The sequence below is a fragment of the Nylanderia fulva genome, unplaced genomic scaffold (genome assembly GCF_048542155.1).
Source record: "Nylanderia fulva isolate GAGA-0341 unplaced genomic scaffold, ASM4854215v1 Scaffold357, whole genome shotgun sequence".
Classification (NCBI taxonomy): Eukaryota; Metazoa; Arthropoda; class Insecta; order Hymenoptera; family Formicidae; genus Nylanderia; species Nylanderia fulva.
The window spans coordinates 62,815-78,415 of NW_028190430.1; the positions used below are offsets into that span (position 1 = coordinate 62,815).

A 15,601-nucleotide genomic window follows, 5' to 3' on the forward strand; every position below is an offset into this window, starting at 1 on the left:
TCTGAGTCGCTTAACCGCCCCAGAAGGAGCTCGCTCCCCCGTCCTGGGAGTAACTGTCGAAACAGATGTCAGTTCCGAGGTGGGCTTTTCAGCTTCCCCCTTCGCCTCCATCTGCTTCTGTTTTTTATAGCGTCGCCTTGCCGCTCCGCTATAACGAACCCTAGCGATTGGTGGCTGGGCCTTATTTGGCTCCGCCCCCGAATTGCTCGGGCTTTCTCCTCCAGGTCGTTCGTCACCTAAGGTGGCCACGCCCTGTAGGACTTCCGAAAAGTTTTCATTTTGATTTTGGCTTGTACTCATATTTGATCCCACGAGTACCGCGGCCGCGCGGTATCACCTGGGCAGAGCCGCGAATGCCCAGGGATTGGCTCGATACTCTCGAAGGTCGCCCGGTATCCGAGAGGCACCGTTTGTGACGTAACTCCCCTTACGCCATGCAGCCCTCAGCACGGTTGCACACACTTTAGCTTGGGGAGGTTCCTCTTTGTCCGGCGCACACGGTTGCCATCTCCTGAGCGAGCGGCCCCCGCGCGCCCCCTCAAGCCCCTCCACCCGCCCCAGCAGCCGGACGAGCCAAGGGGGCCCAGGCCAGTCGGTCACACCCCTGAACGGGTGATATCCTTCTACCCCGGACCCCCCCCCCCCCCCATCAGCCGCGGGACTTCGTCAAGGTGGGAACCCATCGGGGGGTATATATATATATATATATACATATATGTATATACAAATTTATTATATACATTAAATACCTTATATTTTATATCTTCTTCTTTTCTCTTTTTCTTCCTTATCTTCTATTCTGTCTTTCTCTTTCTTTCTCTCTTTCAATTTTCCTAATTCTTCTTTCCCTTTTGTATTTCTTTTTTCACTTTATCTTTGTATATCGAACTGTCACAATTCGTATGACAGTTTTATGCAAATGAAATAAGTCGCAGCGCACAAGCGAGATCACTAATCGTTATCGTGAAAAAGAGATTTCGACATTCGAGATATTTCAATACATTAGTGAACACATTTAACTATATTCTAAGTGTATTTCCTTACCTATGAAGTTAATACTTACTTCTATGTGAACATAAATAACAAAACTCATTTGTTTTTAAAAATTATTTCAAGAAATAAATTTCGGAATCAAAGGAAAAAATAAACGGATTAAGAAAAGTTTATTCAACATTTATAGAAGTAAGTTACATATATTTAAAATATGCAAATATATATGTATATTTAAAATATAAGATAATATATTTAAAATATAAATCATTAAACTATTTAATTATTAATAAATAGTTAAACAGCAGCAAAAAATAGCCATGATGACCGAAAAACAAATCAATGAATTGAAAGATATCGATCCAATTACCTTATTAACAAAAAATGAAGATATTGAGGCAATACAATTGTACGATTCCACCATGTAAGTAATAGTCCATACACATACACACACACACACATTATTTATATATTATAAATAAATAAATAAATAAATAAATAAATAAATAAATAAATAAATAAATTTATATATTATAGAAAATTGATTTTAAATATTGGACATTTAGCAGCGTCTTTTTCTCCTCTCTTGTTAAAATTGCACAAACTACAGGATCAATCTCCGTATTTAACATTTTATTTTTAAACTTTCGAGTTAGAATCCCAAGTACATCCTCCTTCGTACATATACATATATATCTGCATGATTTTCAATTCACGTTAATGCGATTTTGATTCGCGCGCGATTTTACAACAACAATAAATTAATATCGCGAAATTAATATCCAATAAATCGCGAATTCGTGCGCGACAACTTTGAGAAATTCTTTACATTTCAAAATCTAATCTCTACTAATGTAATATAATATTATATTCCATCAAATCAAATCAAATCAAATCTGGAATAAACTCTGGAATAATCTCTAAAACTCTTAAGTTAACTAACCTCTGGAATTAACTATAAACTTCTTATTCTTTGGCTTTAGCTTCCTTCCGTTTCCTTTCCCTTCTCCTCCAGTCTCTGTTCTTCTCTTATTCTGTCTATCCTCTTCATTACATTGTAGCGACTTATAAATAAATTCACCAGATCTTTGAAAAAGTAATGTTTATTCATTGAAAGTATAAAGCGAAAGAACAAAAAGAATTAATATGTAACAAATAAATGAATGAATGTATTGTTATGGAAATATTGATTTTTCTTAAAAACATTATGTATATTAATGAATTGAAGTTATTACAAATGTATAAAGATGTAAAAAATGTAAAAGTGCAGTGAAAAGTGTAAGGTGTAATAAAAGTGTAGAGTGTAAATGAAAGGTGTGGATGATGAATGCTACAGTACTCCCACCCAAGTGACGATATTCGTTGCGAAATGGACTTTCTTCTTCTTTGGTGGGTAGGTGCGTAAAGCTTTTCCAACAGTAGAAGAAGAAGAAGGATTTGAAGTAGCAGAAACAGGAGCTGAAGTAGTAGGAACAGGAGCTGAAGTAGCAGGAACAGGAGTTGAAATAGCAGGAACAGGAGTTGAAATAGCAGGAACAGGAGCTGAAGATCTGGTAGAAAGTTCAGTAGAATCTGAAGTTCTAGGAATGAAGGCTGGCTTGAGACGTTCTGTCGAAATATTGACAACTCTTCCTGAAACATTAACTGCAAATAAATGATCAGAGATACGTTTCTCAATAGGAAAAGGGCCAGAATAAGGAGGTTGTAGTGACTTCCTAACAGTATCTTCTCTAATCTAAACATGAGTACAATCAAAAAGATTCTTGTGAACAAAAGGTGATCTTTTGCAATGATGACTTGTAGGAGATGATCTAATATTCCTCATATGAATCCTGTGTTTTTCAAGAAAGATTTCAGGATCTGCAGGAAAATCTTCTTCAATGAAAAATTCTCCAGGAATACGAAGAGTGGATCCATAAAGAAGTTCTGCAGGTGAAGCTTTTAAATCTTCTTTGAAACACGAACGTAATCCCAAAAGAACTGAAGGTAAAGATTCTACCCAGTTGGTTGTTTCGTGGCACATAATCGCTGCTTTCAAAGTCCTATGCCATCTTTCCAGAATTCCATTTGAAGCAGGATGATAAGCAGAAGTTCTAATCCTTTGGCATCCAATTAGATTTGTTAAAGCTTTGAATAAAGCTGCTTCAAACTGAGGACCTTGATCTGTTGTAATGCTGATAGGAGAACCAAAACGTGCTACCCAATGTGAATAAAATGTTGTAGAAATAGTTTCAGCAGAAATCTCAGAAATAGGAACAGCTTCAGGCCATCTGGAAAAACGATCAATCATAGTAAGACAATAACGGTAATTTTGACAAATAGGAAGTGGTCCAACAATGTCTAAATGCACATGCTGAAAGCGTTGATCAGGAATTGCAATCTTAATTGGAGAATTCTTGGTGTGTCTTGAAATCTTCGCACGTTGACATGGAAGACAAGTTCGAGTCCATTCCTTCACATCTTTCTTCAAAGAAGGCCAAATGAATTTCAGTAGTAATTGTTTAGATGTCAATCTGCCGCTGGGGTGAGCGAGTCCATGAACAACATCAAAAATTTTCTTGCGTAAGAGTTTAGGAACATATGGACGAATTAATTCCGAAGAGCAATCACAATAAATAGGTATGGTTGATCCTGAAAGAATAAGTTTCTTCAACAGAAGTGAAGAATTTGAAGAAAGTAAAACTTGAAGTTCTTCATCTTCTTTCTGATAATTAGCAAGTTCTTCTAAAGAAACTATAATAGGCATTGAAATAGATTCAATTCTTGACAGAGCATCAGCAACTGAATTCATTTTTCCAGAAATATAAGTAATATTTGTAGAGAATTGAGCAATAAAGTCCAATTGTCTGATCTGTCTTGGTGACGCTTTATCCAATTTCTGACGGAAAGCAAAAATCAAAGGTTTATGATCAGTTCTGATAATCAATTGTCTTCCTTCAACAAAATGCCTGAAATGTTTAATAGCCAAATAAATGCTAAGAAGTTCTCTATCATAAGTGCTATAATTTCTTTGAGCTTTGTCTAGTTTCTTTAAGAAAAATGCTATTGGTTTGATATCGTCGTTAATAGACTGTTCAAGTGATGCACCAACAGCAAAGTCAGAAGCATCACAAGTTAAAATAAGAGGAGCATGAGGAGCAGGATGAGAAAGGGTAGTAACTTGTAAAAGTTCTTCTTTACATGACTCGAAAGCTAATTCCGCTTCTTTAGTCCAAGAAATAATTCTTCTATCCCTCTTGCGACTGTCCTTTAAATATTCTGTTAACAGAGCTTGATGATTTGTAGCATCCTTGAGACAGCGACGATAATAATTGATAATTCCTAAGAATCTGCGTAATTCATGAAGTGTCTTAGGTTTAGGATAATCAATAATTGATTTCACTTTTTCGGATGTAGGTTTAACTCCTTGGTTAGAAACTAAGTAACCAAGAAAAGAAATCTCGCTTTGACCGAAAGGACATTTAGCGACATTGATTGTCATTCCAGCTTGTTGAAGACGATCAAAAATAATGCGTAAGTGAGCAATATGTTCTTTCTCATCTTTAGAAGCAATAAGAATGTCATCAAGATAACAAAAGGCAAAACTCAAATCATTAAGTAAAGAGTTCATGAGCCGTTGAAAAGTTTGGGCTGCGTTTCGTAAACCGAAAGGCATTACGACAAATTCAAAAAGCCCAAATGGAGTAGTGACAGCTGTTTTGTGAATATCTTCTTTAGCGACGGGTACTTGATAGTACGCTTTAACTAAGTCGATTTTAGAAAAGATATTCTTACCAAAAAGTGAAGAAGAAAAATCTTGAATATGAGGTAAGGGATAACGATCCGGGATAGTCACTGAATTGAGTGCACGATAATCACCACACAGTCTCCAAAAATTTTGTTCCTTTTTAGGTACCATATGTAGAGGGGCTGCCCAGGAGCTGCTTGAAGGCCTGCAAATTCCTTGCTCCATCATAGACTTGAATTCTTCCTTGGCACATTTAAGTTTCTCAGGAGTAAGTCTTCTGGGAGTCGAAAATTTAGGAGAACCTTCCGTAACGATATGATGTTCAACACCATGTGTTTTTACCGAGGAAATTGGAGAAAAACGGGTGAGTCCTGGAAATTCGGTTAAAAATTTGTGGTACACAGAATCAGGAGATGTGGTAAAAATTGACAAATGTGCAACTTCTTGAATTTTTCCAGTATTCGTAAGACCGGTAACATTATCAATCAATTTCTTGTTTTTAATGTCAATTAGGAAATTAAAATGACAAAGAAAATCGGCGCCTAAAATAGGACGTTGAATATCCGCGACACAAAATTTCCATTTGAATTCTCTCCTTAAACCGAGGTTCAAAATTAAAGTTTTAGAACCGTAAGTATTAATTTGAGAACCATTTGCGGCAAAAAGTTTTAAATTAGTATGCCACGGCTTCAATAAAACCTTTTTAGGTAACAACGATATATCAGCGCCCGTATCGACAAGAAAATTCAAATTTGAATGTCTGTCGAAAATAATGAGGCGATTGTTAGAAACACCGTCGTAAGCAGCCTCAGTCTTAAGCGGCGTTTTTAGTTTTCCTGTGAAGCCAAGAATGTTTTGGACATAGAACAAGGTAAAGTACATCGTTTAGCCTTATCACCAAACTTCTTATGGTAAAAACAAATTGATGTATCTTTAATATCTTTATTTGATTTGTCTTTCTTACGCGATAACGATCTAAATCTTCTATTCTCTCTAGACCGGCTTTTGGAACGATCTCGACGACGAGAAACTTCAAGAGCTTCGATTCTTCGTAGCAAATCCGCGAAATCCGAAGATTTATTATTTGCATTATTGGAAACTTCCGCGACTTGCAAACCGCCGTCCCGATCAGCAATTTTATCGGCTAATTCCGCAAGTTTAACAAGAGGAACATCCTCTACTACGGCTAAAGTCGTTTGAATTCTATGTGGTAAGCGTTGAAGCCAAATCATTTGCAAAACACTATCCGCTAAAGATCCTCCAAATAAATGACGAATTTCTCGAAGTAATTCCGAAGGCTTTTTATCATTAAGTTCAATTCCAGCTAATATTTGTCTCAAACGTTTTTCCTCTGAATCCGTAAAGCGATTTATTAATATTTTCTTTAAATAATTATATTTATCTGTTTTAGGTGGATTTTCAATGACTTCAGATATGTTTACTAAGGCTTGTTCATCAAGATGACGAATGACAGAACTATATTTAATATCATCTGATCGAATTCGATAAACCGTAAACTCACTTTCAATAGAAGCAAACCAGAGTTTAGGTTGTTTATGCCAGAAAGTCGGTAGTTTTAATAAACGAAACTCATTTGAGTGAATTTGGTAACATAGGATCACTCACCTGATGTCCAGTTTGAGAAGTCAAATATTAATATTTTCTGATCCACTGATTTGATCCGCTCGCCAAATCCATATCAATCTGTGTATCCGAACAGGGTCTAACTGGTGATCTATCGATTGGCATTTTCCTCTTGTTCCAGAAATCCGATAAAATGATTTGAGAATTTCCGTGAAGGACTAATCCGCCTCTGATGTTTCAAAGATCCGGAGAATGAATCTCTTAAAATCAGAATATCCAGCAATTCTTCCAAGCGATAATATATTTCGCAGACTTCAAATAACGACGATCACTTGGCACTTATTCCGCATCAGCCTTTAAAATGCGTCGGCTTTATATCACGTCGGCTTTAATATCACGTGTCGGCTTAATATCACGTCGGCTTTAATATCACGTCGGGGTCACCAAAAATGTAGCGACTTATAAATAAATTCACCAGATCTTGAAAAAGTAATGTTTATTCATTGAAAGTATAAAGCGAAAGAACAAAAAGAATTAATATGTAACAAATAAATGAATGAATGTGTTGTTATGGAAATATTGATTTTTCTTAAAAACATTATGTATATTATGAATTGAAGTTATTACAAATGTATAAAGATGTAAAAAGTGTAAAAGTGCAGTGAAAAGTGTAAGGTGTAATAAAAGTGTAGAGTGTAAATGAAAGGTGTGGATGATGAATGCTACAACATCCCTTTCTTTCCATCCTTTTTCAAAAATTCTTCTAATGTCATTTTGTCCTTTGTCTCTTCGCATTCTTTCAAAATATGTAACATATTTTCTATCCTTCTCCGCATATTTTGCATCTCCTTTCTGCCTCCTCCAACCAGTGCTGGCTCCCTTTTGTTTCGTTCCCGCATCTGTACCTCGCTATCATATTCCTTTCTTTCTTGTTTCTTTTTCCTCTCAAATATGTTGGTGTTTTTCTCTGTCATTATATTTTTATATATTTCATTATACTTAGATTTATCTATCCTCTTTCTTCTTATTTTCTCTTCTTTCTTGCTATTCCTTCCATCATTTCCTGTACTATCTTTTTTGTTTCTTCCTTTTTTCTCTTTTCCTTCAATTCCTCCTTGCATATTTCAGTCTCCTCCAACACTTCTTTTCTCCTTTTTTCCCATTTGCTTTCCTCCCTACTTCTTATCTCTTTTTCTAGTTCTTTTATGCATTCTACTACAAGCTTCTTTTCTGTATTCCTCGCTGTTTCTTCATATTTAATGGCTCTCATCATAGCTTCCATCCTTAATTCCCTCATCTTTGTTTCTTCCTTCATGATATAATTCGGATACACACACACACATACATATGTCCACATACTTACAATATAATTACAATATAATTACAATATAATTACAATATAATTTCTATTTTATGTCTATTTATATATTTTAAATTTTTAGTAAAATTTTTTGGTCACTTTAAAATAATTTATCGACTAAAATCCATTTAAATATATTTTCATTATAACAATCACATTCTTTAAATTTGTAATTGTAAAAGTTTAAAATATTCTTGAAATGTGTAATTTAATATTTATGATTAATTATTGATTATTATCTTCTTTAATCAAAGATGTTTGATTTATTTCAGAAATCGATTATATTAATTTGTATTCTATTTATCGGATTTTTTTAAAATTTTAATTGTAATTAAATGAATTGTGATTATACTCCCTGTCCAAAAACCATTAATTATATTAATTATATTAATTAATATAATTAATTTAAAATATACTATATAATATAAATAGATATATATATATATATATATATATATATAATAAATTTATATATATTTCAAATTTTCTAATATATTCACTGTATAGAGAAATTATTGGATATGTGGACGGAATTGAAGCTTCACGATCTGTTGGTAACAACAAACGATATAAATTTTTTAAATTTTACCTTAATAACGGAAATGGTAAAAGAATACAAATTGTAGCATGGAATGATAACATAGATTTGGTTGAAAACTATATTCAAACTAATCGTGTAAGTTACATATTTATTTTACTATTTTATATTAATACAAATCTTTATCTTTCATTTTATTTATAATGTTTATAATAAGTCTATAATCTTTAGCGATTAATATAAAAAATAATATAAATTTAATACTATATAAACATCTTAAAATTCTGTAAAAAAGATATGTTATTAAAATAAATATTATTTATATGTGCGTTTAAATATATATTTATATAAGGATGTCCACCATTCAATATTTTAATAATATATTCTTGAGATAAAATAGAGTACAAAATTTTAATATGAAAATATCGAGGTTGTAATGGTTTAAGTATATATATAATAGTTTAAAATACATCGTCTAGAATCAACGCGCTTTTGCCCGAAACATATATTATACTACACGTATGTACGCGCGTATCGATCTGTCAATTGTTATTCTTATTGATTTTTACGAGTCAGCTGATATTGAGTTTTTTACATAGCTGAGTTTATTATTTCTTAAATGCATGAATATTATGTATACTATCAAGATCAATTAATATTAAAATATTAATTATTGTAAAAGGAAATTATAATTCTTTATTGAAATATTTAACTCTTTATTATTTTAAATTATTATTATTATTATTATTATTATAAATATTAATTATTATTACAAGAAATTATAATTTTTTTAATGAAATATTTAATTATTTATTATTTTAAATTATTATTATTATTATTATAAGAATTATAATTTACTATTATAACAATTAATATTTTAATATTAATTGATCTCAATAGAATATGTAGTACTCTTGTATTTAAGAAATGATAAATTCAATTGTGTAGAAAAACTCAATATATATATATATATATATTGTTACGTCCCTGGTTTACATCCCCTGAGCACCTTCATCCTTTTCATCTCCTAGGAGGGTTGTTTATAGACAACCGGCGTTCAAATGTTTTGGGGCGCCATGATTAGATTTGGTCTAGCTATCGCACCGTGCGAACGCTTACGAGACCGATGGGCATTCTGGCCTATTACATATTGTATTTCTTCACTTTATTGTATTGGGTTGTTTCATTAAACTCCTTTTCATATTACGAGAGTTTATTCATTCCGGGCGCGAGTGAGAGTGTGTGTGATACCTTTTTGTGAGACAGCGCAAGAGACGTCGCGAGGACGTAACATTTTGGGGGCTCGTCCCGGGATCGAACGAACAACGAGCTACGAAAAATAATTAGGAAAATGACCACCCAACATTCGCCCAGACTAACTCGTTCACAAGCTCCGCTGCGAACACCATCGAATACGGAGACTCTTTCGGAGGAAAATGTGCTGCAAACTGCGCTCCGGGAAATCAGAGAGCTGCGAGAACAACGAGAGCAGGAGCGCACGCAATTCGAAGCTTTACTGCGACAACGCGACGAGGAGCTGCGCCGGCTAGAGCAGAGAATCGCCTCGCGGAATGAAAACGAGCTAAGTCCTCCCAATAATATCGCTTGTAACTCCGATAATAGAGCTTGCGGAGATATTAGTAGTGATCTTCGCGCGAGAATCGGTTTTAAAGTAAAACCCGATACATTTGACGGGAAAGTTCCGCTGCGGGAGTTCCTCTCCCAATTTCTTTTGGTCGCGCGCGCGAATAATTGGGACGAATCCGCGAAGACCGTTGCTTTAGCCGCGAATTTAAGGGGAAAAGCGCAAACTGTGTTAGAAAATATAGAAAATTTAGATAACCTCAGTTTTACTGAATTAAAATGTTACGTTTTCGCGACGTCTCTTGCGCTGTCTCACAAAAGGTATCACACACACTCTCACTCGCGCCCGGAATGAATAAACTCTCGTAATATGAAAAGGAGTTTAATGAAACAACCCAATACAATAAAGTGAAGAAATACAATATGTAATAGGCCAGAATGCCCATCGGTCTCGTAAGCGTTCGCACGGTGCGATAGCTAGACCAAATCTAATCATGGCGCCCCAAAACATTTGAACGCCGGTTGTCTATAAACAACCCTCCTAGGAGATGAAAAGGGATGAAGGTGCTCAGGGGATGTAAACCAGGGACGTAACACTGCCCCCCTTCTTCAAGATTGTCGTCCCGACAATCAGGAACAGGGGGCTATCCAACGCTGTCCAATAACTCTGCATTCCGATGCCGACCTCAGGACTCCGACGAATTTTCCTGTTCTACCCTGGGCTCCTGCCACAGGTTACCGAACAATCCGCCATTCTGGATCCCGTCGCACATCCACACAAGTTATCGTCGACTCCAGGGCACCGACGAGCCTTCCTGCTCTACCCTGGGCTGCTGCCACAGGTTACCAAGCGACTTCGTCATTCTGGTCCCAATCGACTGACAGTCCAACGTCGACTCCAGGGGCTCTAACGAATCATCCTGCCCTACCCCGGGCTGCTGCCACAGGTTACCGGGTGATTCGCCAACTCAAACCCAATCGACCTTCGATGTTTTGTTTTCCACGTCCTGATTTTCCTGCGACCTCGTGAAGAATTTCAGACAAGGGGGGGGGTAACTTCCGTGGACCCATCGTCCCTTATGGACTCCCCAAGTCCCTGCCTCGGCATTTGCCCGAAGTCCCGCGGGAAAACCACGGATCAAAAACCGCGAGAGAGGCAGTCTTCGTAGAATGAACTGAAGACGAAAACCCTTCTTCCTGGAAAGCTCAGTTCGAAAATCGGCTTCTCTGCCATATCCAGAAAACTCCGTTTCTCCCCAAAGCAGAATCGCAAACACTCCTTTAATCGAAACCTCTCCCTCGAGTGAAATTTCTCTTCTTCGGAGATTCTGTAAAAGAAAAAGAAGATTACGCAATAATTAATTCACCCTACTTTTATCTGTTCAAATTTTCCTCTGAATCTTCCATAGAATATACATTTTTCGGGCTCTAATCTATTCTAACAATCCTTATCCCTTTCCAGAAAAGGAGCTATCCTATCCGCATGCACAACCTTTTTCCTATGCCTAGGAGTCTTTTGGATACAATATACCACGTCGTTAAATCTTTTAATAACCGAATAAGGACCCTCCCAATTATTCTGCAATTTCTGGGCTTTCCTTTTACTTCTCTTGGGATTATATAGCCAGACTCTCTCTCCCTCCTCGAAAAGAATTGTTCTAACTTTCCTATCATATCTGGCTTTCATTTGCGAAGACTTTAAAGCCATACGTTCCCTAACACAAGAACGAATTTCCTCTAATCTTTCTTTTAAATTATCCACAAAATTTTCTGGAGGCAATTTCTCTTCATCAATCTTAGGACTTTCTTGTAACAAGTCTACTGGCAGTCTAAGTTCTCGAGCAAAGTACAACTCGGCAGGAGTCACTCCTGTAGTCTCATGTTTCGACGATCTGTATGCCAAAAGAAACATAGGAATCCATTCATCCCAATCTTTCTGATTTTCAGAAATGTATTTCGCCAAGTAATTGATGATTGTCTGATGTTGACGTTCTACCTGACCATCTGATTGAGGATGAAGAGCAGTAGTCCTTGTCGTTTTGATCCCAAGAAGTCGCATTAATTCTCCAAATAACTGAGACTCGAAATTCTTTCCCTGATCTGTGTGAATCTCAATAGGCACTCCATGCCTTGAAACAAACTGACTCACAAATATTTCAGCCACAGTTTTGGCTCTAACATTCTTGATAGGAAAAGCTTCTACCCATTTTGTGAAACAATCCACCATTACAAGAAGATATTTATTCCCTGACTTAGTCAATGGAAGAGGACCAAGGATATCCATTTGCACCCTTTCTAATGGAGCTTCGACGTTATAAATTTGCAAAGGGGATTTTCCTTTTCCAGAAGGACCTTCCTTTGCTATACATATCTTGCAGGTTCTGCACCACTTCTCTACGTCTTGTTTACAATTTGCCCAAAAGAATCTTTTTCGAATCTTCTCAAGAGTCTTGTTAACTCCGAAATGTCCTCCGAACGGAGAATCATGAGTTTCCTGTAAAATCTCTTTGATCCGATCTTGAGGAACTATCAATTGAAGGAAACTAGTTTGAAGATTTGGGGCTTCCCATTTCTTATAGAGAACTCCATTTTTTAAAACGAGAGAATCCCAATAAGACCAATAAATCTGAGCCGAAACATTCTTGGTAGGAACTTCCGAATGCAATGGTCTTTTTCCTGTTTCTTTCCCTCGTATAATAAATGAAATGTTTGGATCTCTTTGCTGAGCACGACGCCACTCTTCCAGATTTTCTCCCACAAGCATAATGCGAGCGACCATTTTCTCTCTTTCTTCTGCGTTTTTCGTCTTGACTTTAGCGCAGTATTCGCATCCGAAAGCTTCACATGATCGCCTGGATAATACATCGGCATTCCCGTGAGATTGTCCTTTTCGATAAATAATTTCGAACTCAAATTCTTGAAGTCTTTCGAGCCATCGAGCTACTTGTCCTTCCAGATCTTTAAAAGACATCAATCATTTTAACGATACATGATCTGTACGAATTACAAATTTTCTACCTAAAAGATAGTGACGGAAAAATCTCAAGGAATCTATTATTGCTAACAATTCTCTCCTAGTCACACAATAATTCCGCTCAGTCTTGCTAAGCGTTTTACTAAAATAAGCGATCACTTTCTCTTTTCCCATCTGTCTCTGGGATAACACTGCACCTATACCGATATTAGACGCGTCAGTATCTAAAATAAATTCATCTTCTCCCTTAGGAAAAGATAGTATCGGGGAAGACGATAACATTGATTTTAATTTTTCAAAAGCATCTTGGCATTCTTTTCTCCAAACAAATTTAACTTGATTTTCTGTTAATACATAAAGGGGTTTTGCCAAAGAAGAAAATCCTTTCACAAATTTACGGTAATACGAACAAAAACCGAGAAAGCTTCGTAACTGTTTTCTAGTATGGGGAACCGGCCAATCTCTCACGGCTATAATCTTTTCGGGATCCGTAGTAATGCCTTCTTCTGAAATAATATGTCCCAAATATTTCGTATTTTTTTGAAAGAAAATACATTTTTTTGGATTCATTTTTAAATTAGCTTCTCTCAATCGCGAAAATACTAAATTCAAATTCTTTAACATTTCATCAAAAGTTTTACCGAAAATTATTATATCATCTAAATATACTAAACATTTTTTTGATAAAAGGCCATGTAAGACTTTTTCCATCAATCGTTCGAAAGTCGCGGGAGCATTACATAAACCAAACGGCATTACTATAAATTGCCACAGACCCCTGCCGATTGAGAAAGCCGTCTTTTCTTTGTCCTCGGAACGGACTTTTAGTTGCCAATAACCGCTCTTTAAATCTAATGTGGAAAACCAAGAGTTACCTGAGAGTTGATCTAAAATATCGTCAATCCTGGGAAGAGGGTATGAATCTTTTACCGTCACATTATTCAATTTTCGATAATCGATGCAAAATCTTATACTGCCGTCTTTCTTTTTCACCATAACGGCCGGAGAGATCCATGGACTTCGCGATTCCTCTATAACTCCTTGTTCTTTCATGTCCTCAATAATTTTATCTACTTCCTTCCTTAAATGAATGGGAATTCGACGAGGTGCCTGCTTAATGGGGAGAGAGTCTTTTATGTTAATAACATGTTCTACAACACTACAGTTGCCAGCCACAATGTTTTCAGAAAATACAACAGAGAAATCATTTAAAAAGTTTGCAAAAATTTCTTTCTCTGTTTCTTTCAAATTCAAAGAATTATTTTCAAAAAGATTTTTTAAAATAGTAGGAACTTTACAAGAGTTTTCAATTCTAGAACAATTAAAAGTTTTATTTTCTTTTGACTCTAATTCATTAAATTCACCATCAAAAATATTTTGTAAATTAATTTTTTTAAGAAAGTCTGTTCCCAAAATACAATTATCATTTATGGCGGCGACAAACATAGGAATAGAAACACAATATCTTCCAATCTCTACTATAACTTCTACTAGAAAATTAATTAAAACTTTTTCTCCTGTAGGATATTTCAAATTACAATCTTTAATTCGAATCTTCTCCACATCCTTATTGAACATTTTTTTATTTACAAGTGAAACATCAGAGCCCGTGTCTATTTTCAAAGAACATTTTTTACCGTTAATCTTTCCGAGATAACAAAAATCATTTTCTCTAATTCTACCAACACTAAAATCTACAAATCGATTCGATATCGGGGCTTTTTCGGAAAAAGTCGAGCTCACCCCGCACAGCTCAACTAAACCGCGTTTCCCTTCCCCTCAGGACACTCAAATCGAAAATGTCCCGTTTTATCACACGTCCAACATTCTTTGCCCTTTGAGGAAAAATTGTTTCTTCGCCATCCCCCTCTCGAAGAATTTCTATTTTCATGATCAGATTTTCGCGCGCTGTTTTCATGGTTCTTATTATCGTTCCCGTATTTTTTATCAAAATCCTTTCGCGCGTCGTTTCTCTCCACCTTATGGAAATTCGCGCTGTTAAATTTTCCGAAATTTTCCTTCTTTCTTTCAAAATTTTTCCCTTGAATAGTTTTTATAATCTTTGCCCTCTCAACGGCCAAATTTAAAGAGGTTATCCCCTCTAATTGAAGGGTCCTCCTCAAGAAACCGTCATAGAGAGCAGAGATAAATTGCGCACACGCGATTTTATCCCTCACCGCGTAAGGACATTCGGGATATGCAAGTCGCGACAATCTTTCTAATTCGGCACCAAAAGAAGCGAGATCCTCCCCGAATTTTTGTTTCCGATTCGTGAATAAAGAATAATAGTTTTGAGTAAGATTTCCCTCCCCAAAAAGTAATTCTAATTTTGATTTTAATTCAGTAAAACTGAGGTTATCTAAATTTTCTATATTTTCTAACACAGTTCGCGCTTTTCCCCTTAAATTCGCGGCTAAAGCAACGGTCTTCGCGGATTCGTCCCAATTATTTGCGCGCGCGACCAAAAGAAATTGGGAGAGGAACTCCCGCAGCGGAACTTTCCCGTCAAATGTATCGGGTTTTACTTTAAAACCGATTCTCGCGCGAAGATCACTACTAATATCTCCGCAAGCTCTATTATCGGAGTTACAAGCGATATTATTCGGAGGACTTAGCTCGTTTTCATTCCGCGAGGCGATTCTCTGCTCTAGCCGGCGCAGCTCCTCGTCGCGTTGTCGCAGTAAAGCTTCGAATTGCGTGCGCTCCTGCTCTCGTTGTTCTCGCAGCTCTCTGATTTCCCGGAGCGCAGTTTGCAGCACATTTTCCTCCGAAAGAGTCTCCGTATTCGATGGTGTTCGCAGCGAAGCTTGTGAACGAGTTAGTCTGGGCGAATGTTGGGTGGTC

The 15,601-nt window shown here is 36.3% G+C and overlaps 2 long non-coding RNA genes across 2 annotated transcripts; both read left to right on the forward strand.

Annotated features, from left to right (window-relative positions):
* Window positions 1–4,527: 4,527 nt before the first annotated feature.
* Window positions 4,528–5,232, forward strand: LOC146722179 (uncharacterized). The gene is made up of 3 exons (XR_014925287.1): window positions 4,528–4,797; window positions 4,882–5,081; window positions 5,176–5,232. It is a non-coding gene; the product is annotated as an uncharacterized LOC146722179 (long non-coding RNA).
* Window positions 5,233–5,289: 57 nt separating this feature from the next.
* LOC146722180 (uncharacterized) lies at window positions 5,290–5,866 on the forward strand. Its single transcript, XR_014925286.1, has 3 exons — window positions 5,290–5,347; window positions 5,425–5,588; window positions 5,715–5,866. It is a non-coding gene; the product is annotated as an uncharacterized LOC146722180 (long non-coding RNA).
* Window positions 5,867–15,601: the final 9,735 nt, after the last annotated feature.